The following is a 7,829-nucleotide window of genomic DNA, read 5'->3' on the forward strand; positions in this document are numbered from 1 at the left end:
CATCATGATAGCACTCAATGCATTTATCAATTGCATTGGAAATTCTTATTCCCCATGTATAAATTGAAATTTTATGTCTCACATGTGTTCCATTTTATGTCTCCCATGTTGGTTATAGCTTGTTAATTGTTCACATTCTGCACTACCAAATGATTACTTTTGCTTTTCATTTTTATCTGTTTCTTTTTTTAAATATTATTCATCTGCCTTTTTTGATACAGAAATTGTTTTGGCTGAAGGGTCAATTTTAGATATCCCTTAATGTTTTATCACTATTTTTCTATAGTTTCTCTGAGCTATTTCATAAATTTTAGTACATTTACTACTTTGTGGTATATTGAACTTTGATTTAGTTAATAAGTATTCAGAACACTTCTTCTTATTATAAAAAATAATTATTTTCTGTTTAAAGTTGCAATAGGTAATTTAATGTTAGAAATTGCAAACTTATTTATGAATGACGTGCATTCAGAAATGCACATGTCTTCTAAAATGTTATTACCCATCTATTACCTTTCCTGCCATTATTTATAAATTAACAAGATTGTTTTTGGATGATCATCCGATATTTGATAGGAGGGTAAGTCATTCCCAGGGAAGCTTATTGTTCCTTCATAGAAAGTAGCTGCTATCTTCAAAGGTTACTTAACTTATATTGTCTTTAATCCTCATGGCAACCCCACCAAGCAAGTATTTTTTAGTGCCATTTTGTAGCAGCCTCAGAGTGGTGATCCTATAATGATTTTTTGTATTTGGATTTGAACTGAGATCTTCCTGATGTGAAAACCTGCTACTTTTCTACAGTAGGCTGCGAAGGAAACCGAAATCTCAGAAGGGGAAAAAAATAATGATTCTATAAGAAAATCAAGTTGCCAGGGGTGGCAGAATCCCTATCCCACATCATTCCTCAATGCATGGGGCCAGCGCTCAATTATGTAGAAGATAAATCAGAATGTAGAATGGGCATTTGTATCTAACTGGAATCCCGTAATGGTTTGAATTACTAGAAGAACTCATATGGAATATTCTTCACCTGTCCCACTTCAGTCTTGGCTTTGATAGCTTTACTCTTGACAGAAATGTCCACAACATGTGTTCAACCATCCTTTAAAAGAGCATTCTCCCATAGTATTTAAAAAGAGTTAATTTTCCACAGCTTAATTCACACCAAGTTTTCAGTTGCATACTTACTTGTTTATATAGTATCTAGGATAACCACTTTTCTATTAAAATTTTCTTAAACTCTACAATAAGCAATTTCTGATAGTGCCTGTATTAGGAAAGCTTACCATCTCCTTTTGGGTTGACGGTATCCAACAGCAGGATAAGTCTGGGTAAATGTACCATAATTTAGGACAATTGGTGAAGGAAAATGTGGACAGATGGCATTTATATATTTTAACACACTTCACTTACTTTAATCTTCTAAAATTTTGGTAGCTTTTAATCTCCTTTACCTAAAACAAAAGCATTATTATTTTTTTCATTATTCAACATCTGGTGATGGCACTAACAATGAAACTGTGCAAGACATGCTTCAGAGTATAGAGCAGTGGTACTCAAAATATGGACCTCAATTATTCAGCCTAGCATTACCTGGGAGATTGTGATATGTGCAAATTCTCAGGCTCCATACTAGACCTTCTGAATCAGAATCTCTGCATAGGGTCTGGGGCAGGGGTCTGGAATCTGTGTTTAATCAAGCATCCTGATGCAAGCTAGAGTTTGAAGAGCATTGTTGTGGAACACTGCTGCATGAGGTCCTCAGACTGGCTTGAGTGCAGAATCCTGGACCACACTGAAGCATCTTCAAGCAAAAATTCTATTTTGTAACCTCACTGTGTTATCAATTACACACTGAATAAAGACTTAAATCATATCTCATGAGTGGGATGCCTGTGAAGCTAAGTTGGGTAAGCAACTGACTTGGTTTTGGCTCAGGTCATGAGCTCAGGATCCTGAGGTCAAGCTCCTCATCAGGCTCAAGCTGAGCATGGAGTCTGCTTGTCCCTCTCCCTCTGCTCCTCCCCACTGCTCACTCTCTCATAAATAACAAATTTAAAAAATATATATATATATATATATATATCTTCCTAGACAACTAATTGCAATATATTCCACACATATCTCCTGTCCTAAAATCGCAGATGTTCACCTACTGCAAACAAAAATGACTCTCTGAATTTGATGATTTTAGGTCTAATCTTGCCATTCCATATATATATATATATATATATATATATATATATATATATATATATGGAAAATGAAATGTAGAGAGGAATTAAAATAATTCACTGATGGGTTCAGTCTATGGACTACCAGTCCTTTATCTTCTCTAGATGGTGTGGTGGAGCCCATGCCCGCTCTTCCAGTGTTGGTGTACAATATCTCCTTTGCAGGCCTTGCCGAGTGCTAGATTATCCACTTCTCTTAATCTTTTGGAGTAAAGCACTGACAGCTTCATCAACATGCAGTCAGGGAATTCATTACACCTCCATCGACTCATATTGAGACTATAATTAATTTATAAGATAATAAGCTGTGATGAAAGTAGCATTGATTAGGAGTCACAAGTCTGCTACTCAGCCCTGGTATAACTATGTATAAATTGTGGCTTTTGATAGTCCACTGACTACTCTGAGGTTTAGTTCATTGATATGAGAAATATGAAAAACAACGAATTAGTAAGTTTAAGTTGTCTTGAATTCTAATGCAATGATTCAGTAACCCCATCTGTTACTTGGGTGGTTGGAATGACATCATCAAACAGGTTGCTTTGATGGGCAGAAGGAGTCAGGCAAGGAAAGGTTCATCATGGTATATCACTGGAGATATACCATGCAGGTGATGCCCAGAGATAGCACCAGTCCTTGTCTGTAGCTTGTGCATATGCTCTAATAAGGACACCAAGGCATAATCCTTTCATGGACTCTTTTCTGTAAGCGTTAATGTTTATGTGCCTGTTACCACTTTCTTGTTTGAATTTCAGGAATATATGTACTATGGATTCACCATGATTTCTGGCTCTATTAGTGGGATTTTTGTCCCCCTTTTCCCTTCCTAAGATGTGTTGGGCACAGGCAGTGCTGGGACACTGGCAACAGCTATCCCCAGGCATAACAGACTTCCCTGGCATGCTTCATTTAATAAAAATAGTTCTGAAACTACCATAAAACCTTTCATCCTTGAGTCTTAAATTATTTCACAAACATTTATTCTTATAGAATTCCTGCAGGGCAGACATTACAGAATCACAGATTCATGAAGACTTGGAGATGAAGAGAACTTCAGAGATCATTCATTTAAATCGCTTCATTTTTCAGGTGAAAAAATTAAAATCCCAGAAGGTGAAGTGACTTATCCAAGCAGTTCTCTTCTTTAAAATGTAAAGGTAGGAATTAGGTGGATAACTTTAAGCCATAGAATGCATTTTAAATTATTGTATGAATTGGGGCGCCTGGGTGGCTCAGTGGGTTAAAGCCTCTGCCTTCAGCTCGGGTCATGATCCCAGGGTCCTGGGATCGAGCCCCACATTGGGCTCTCTGCTCTGCAGGGAGCCTGCTTCCTCCCCTCTCTCTCTCTCTCTCTCTCTCTCTGCCTGCCTCTCCGCCTACTTGTGATCTCTGTCACATAAGTAAATAAAAATCTTACAAAAAAAATTATTGTATGAATTAAACTTTAAATTTTATTTACTCTAGCTTTGGGAAGAAATTCGGTCCATCTTTTTAAAGGCAGCCCTAAGGGGTGGAGAAGTGGGTAGAGATGGGTTAATAAAATGATGTCTCTTCGTAATGAGTGATAATTTAAAGTAGTATAGAAGTGAGCAGAAGAAACAAAGTTATTTCTATAATTTAATTTGTTGGTGTAGAATGGGAAAAATTGTTAGAAATGAATCTCTGTTGAATCTGACAACCTCTCCTCCTATCTTTAATCCTAACCCAAACCCACCACTTAAAACCTTTTCACTGCCCCCTTTCCCACCTTCACATACTAATAATCATCTGCTACTTTAAAGAATAAAGGAATTTCAGGGTGTTTGGCTGACTCAGTTGGTCGAGCATACAACTCTTGATCTTGGGGTTCGAAGTTTAAGCCCCACATTGGGTGTAGAGATTACTTTAAAAAAAACCTTAAAAAGTAAAGGATGAGGGAATTTGGAAGAAAAGAAAGGAAATTTACCCAGAAAGAGACCTACTGACCCACAGGGAGGAGTCGTAGGAAGATCACCATGGAACCTTCTGTACCTGCTCAGAGAAGGGAAAATGACACAAAACTACTGAGACAATATTTATTGCATGGGTGCAAGGCATTTTCAAAGATTCAGAGCTGTCATTTGAGAGTTCACAGGCAACAGGAAGATATCTTATGTATACTTGACTGTACCACAAAGTTAATGAGACTAAATGCACAATAGTTGTGCAAACAAAATGGTATGGGAGCATACGAAAAACATTAGACTTTGAAATGGGTGGGTTTGGGAAGATTTGGGAAAGAATTCAAAGTGAGGCTAGAAAAACGTTGGTAAAAATGAGACTGATAGGGAGGGAACATTTCGGATAAAAACGAGTATATTTTAACAGAAGCATGATGTTATTTCTTTCCTAAAAGGCAAAGACAAAGAGAAGAGAGTCTCAGGGATGAATAGCAGTATTAGGGTAGAGCCGAAGGATTGATTTGTGGAAAGGAATGCAAACAAATGAAGATATGAATCATGACTATTCACAATGAGAAAGTTCCTCTGGAGGGAACTTATTTGGAGAATTTACTTCTGGAAGGATGGATAAAGTGAAGAATGGGGAAATAGGGTTACACTGCAGGAAAAATGGAGAAATATTGAGATCAGGTAGTATTTATTTGGAAATACTGAGACAGGAAGTCTGCAAAGGCTCTGCTTCATGTTGTGTAATACAATCAACTAAGAACAGCATTGACAGAACATTAGAAGACATATGGATCTGACTGGACCATAAAATGACTATACTTCTCTAAATTCTTGGGGCTAGCTTTTTAAAGCTCTCTTTTTCCAAGAGATATGATTAAATCTAGAACTATATATCTCAAAGGATAACACAGTAGAAGAGATCTGATTGATGGCCTAAGAAAATGAGAAAGAGTTAGGGTGATATGATAAATCTGAGTCAAAGATAGTAATAGTTTAATAAGATAAATGTGATATTTCTCCCTTGAAATCATAGCAGGTTAGAGGCACTAGTGACTTTAGGGATTGTTATTGAAATGCATAACAGCATGGATGAGTCTCAAAATAATTATATTGGGTGAAAGAAGCCAAACCTCCCCTCCCCTGCCACAAAAGAGTACATTTATGTAAAACTCTAGAAAACACAAACTAATCTATAGGGACAGAAAACAGATAATGCTTGAGGTTGCTTGGGGATAGGGGCAGTATAGGATAGATTACAAAGGGCATAATGAAACTTTTGGATGTTATGAACATGTTCACTCTCTTGATGTATAGTTTAATAAGAGTGTGCTTCATGTCATAACTTATCAAATTGTCCACTTTGTACATGTGCATTTTCTTGAATGGCAATTACCCCTCAATAAAGTACTTTAAAAAAAGAGATAACATGAATGACAGAAAATCTATTTGCACCCAGAATATATAGTAATTTGGCAAAACCTTCCTTGGATAGCACCTAAGAACATATGCCTATCTGACACAGGATATTTCTTCTTCCTATAGAAGAGGGGAAATTACTAGCGATTTTTAAAAACGGAAATATGACTTTTATATCTCTATAAAAATAGAGAATTTTTGCAATTCATTTGTAGAGCAGAAAGGCTCTGGACCTCTTTTTCAGGATGCCTGTTTTCTGATGCCAGCTATGGCTCTGACTTACTCAGTGATTTTGGAACTTAATCTCATTTTATGACATGCAAAATGGAAATTAAAATATATATGCCACACTTCACAGACTTAAAAAAAAAGATGAAATTATTTAGAAATATTTAGAATATTTTTGTTGGTACTAAGCAAGCTTGTGGGGATAAAAAATAAACGGGATGTGTTCCTTTCTCTCTAGATGCTTTTATTTTTCTTTCTCCCTATAGACAGACAGTCAGATACATAGGTAAGTAGATAGAGAGATAGAGATGCAAATCAAGTGTAAGATATTCTAAATTTTATAATTATGTTTTGAACAGACTACAGTAGAAATATAGTAGAGGAGGAAGGATCTAAATATCTAAGGGTCAAGCAAGTAACATCTCAGTTGTTTTTGAAGAAATAGTTCAACAGAGAAAGGAGCATAAAGGTTCCATGAAGAAATATATGCAAAAACTACAGATTTAAGGGGACATAGTACTTGGGAGATATCTTAAATTCATTGTTCTTAAATTCATTGTTCTTGATGGGGAGGTTAACTGTGGGAGGATTTTGAATGATGAATCTGAGGACAGTTTAGGGCAATATTGAGATGGGCCTTCCATGCTACCTGGGAGAATGTAGACCAAAAGGACTAGACAGGAAAAAACTAAGTGAATGTAATTTAAAAAATCATGAAAACAACAATTTATTGATTAAATATTTGACTTTTATAATGGATACTTTTGTAGTTACATAAAAAAAGAATTGATATGGGAATCTCACAAAAATAATCAAAATTTTATTTCCTATTAAAATGCTTTTGCCATGTAAGTCTACATTCATTTTTAACAGCTAGTTAAGTCATTATTATACTTCTTTCTTTTTTAATTTAAAAGTTGAATAGTAGTGACTTGCCATAAATCAAAGACTGTTTTCTTAGAAAAATATTGATTAAATTTAGTTTCTTCTTAGGAAATAAACCCTTGTAAAATTTAAATATGATTGAGAAATGCAAGCACAGTTTAAAAAAGGAATGGTATTAATGGCTTTTTAATAAAGAAAGTGGCTTATTAAAACAAAGCAAAGTAATTAATATTTTTCAATTGCATACAATTGGAAACTTGTAACTGAATGAATGATGACCCTGACTAAAGTCAGTATCTTTGGACTCAAAATTTTCAAAGATTACTTATGGAAACAATATTTATATTTATTTTCTTAGTTTCCTAAGTACAATATTGTTGTTTCCGTGTGGAGTTTGGTGTTGGAAAGGACTGAGTTTAGCACAGATCATGGGAGATTCTTGCTGGGTAACTTTCAGCAAATTATTGGACCTCTCTAATACTCAAATTCTCCATCGCCAAATGGGGATAATGATATTCAAATCATAGGTTTGCTGCAATGCTTAGATGAAACGGTGATTCTGAAATACATAGCATAGTGTTTGATATACAGTAAATCCTCAGTAAAAATAAGATGTTGTTTTTCTTGCTACCTGGACTTGTTGGGACTGGCAGATCAATATGGGACCAATTTTCCTGTTTGTACTGAATACATGTGTAGCTCTATGTTGAGTGGAATGAAAGACTAGATTGAAAATCAGGGAATCTAGCTGTTGCCACACTCTGACATTAGTGAACTATGAGTTTTTGAAGGTGTAATGGGATGTCTCCGATTCTTTTCATCAATAAGATTAGGGTGCTGGACCATCCACTAGATTTAAAAAGTGCATTTGATCAGGAAGGGATGCTGTACTTTGTCAAATGCTTTTTCAGCATCTATTGAGAGTATCATATGGTTCTTGTTCTTTCTTTTATTGATGTGTTGTATCACATGGACTGATTACCTAAAACAATCTACACATTTAATGCAATTCCTATCAAAGTACCATCCATCTTTTTCAAAGAAATGGAACAAATAATTCTAAAATTTATATGGAACCAGAAAAGACCTCGAATAGCCAAAGGAATATTGAAAAAGAAAGCCAACGTTGGTGGCA

The sequence above is a fragment of the Mustela lutreola genome, chromosome 6, assembly GCF_030435805.1.
Source record: "Mustela lutreola isolate mMusLut2 chromosome 6, mMusLut2.pri, whole genome shotgun sequence".
NCBI classification, from domain to species: Eukaryota; Metazoa; Chordata; class Mammalia; order Carnivora; family Mustelidae; genus Mustela; species Mustela lutreola.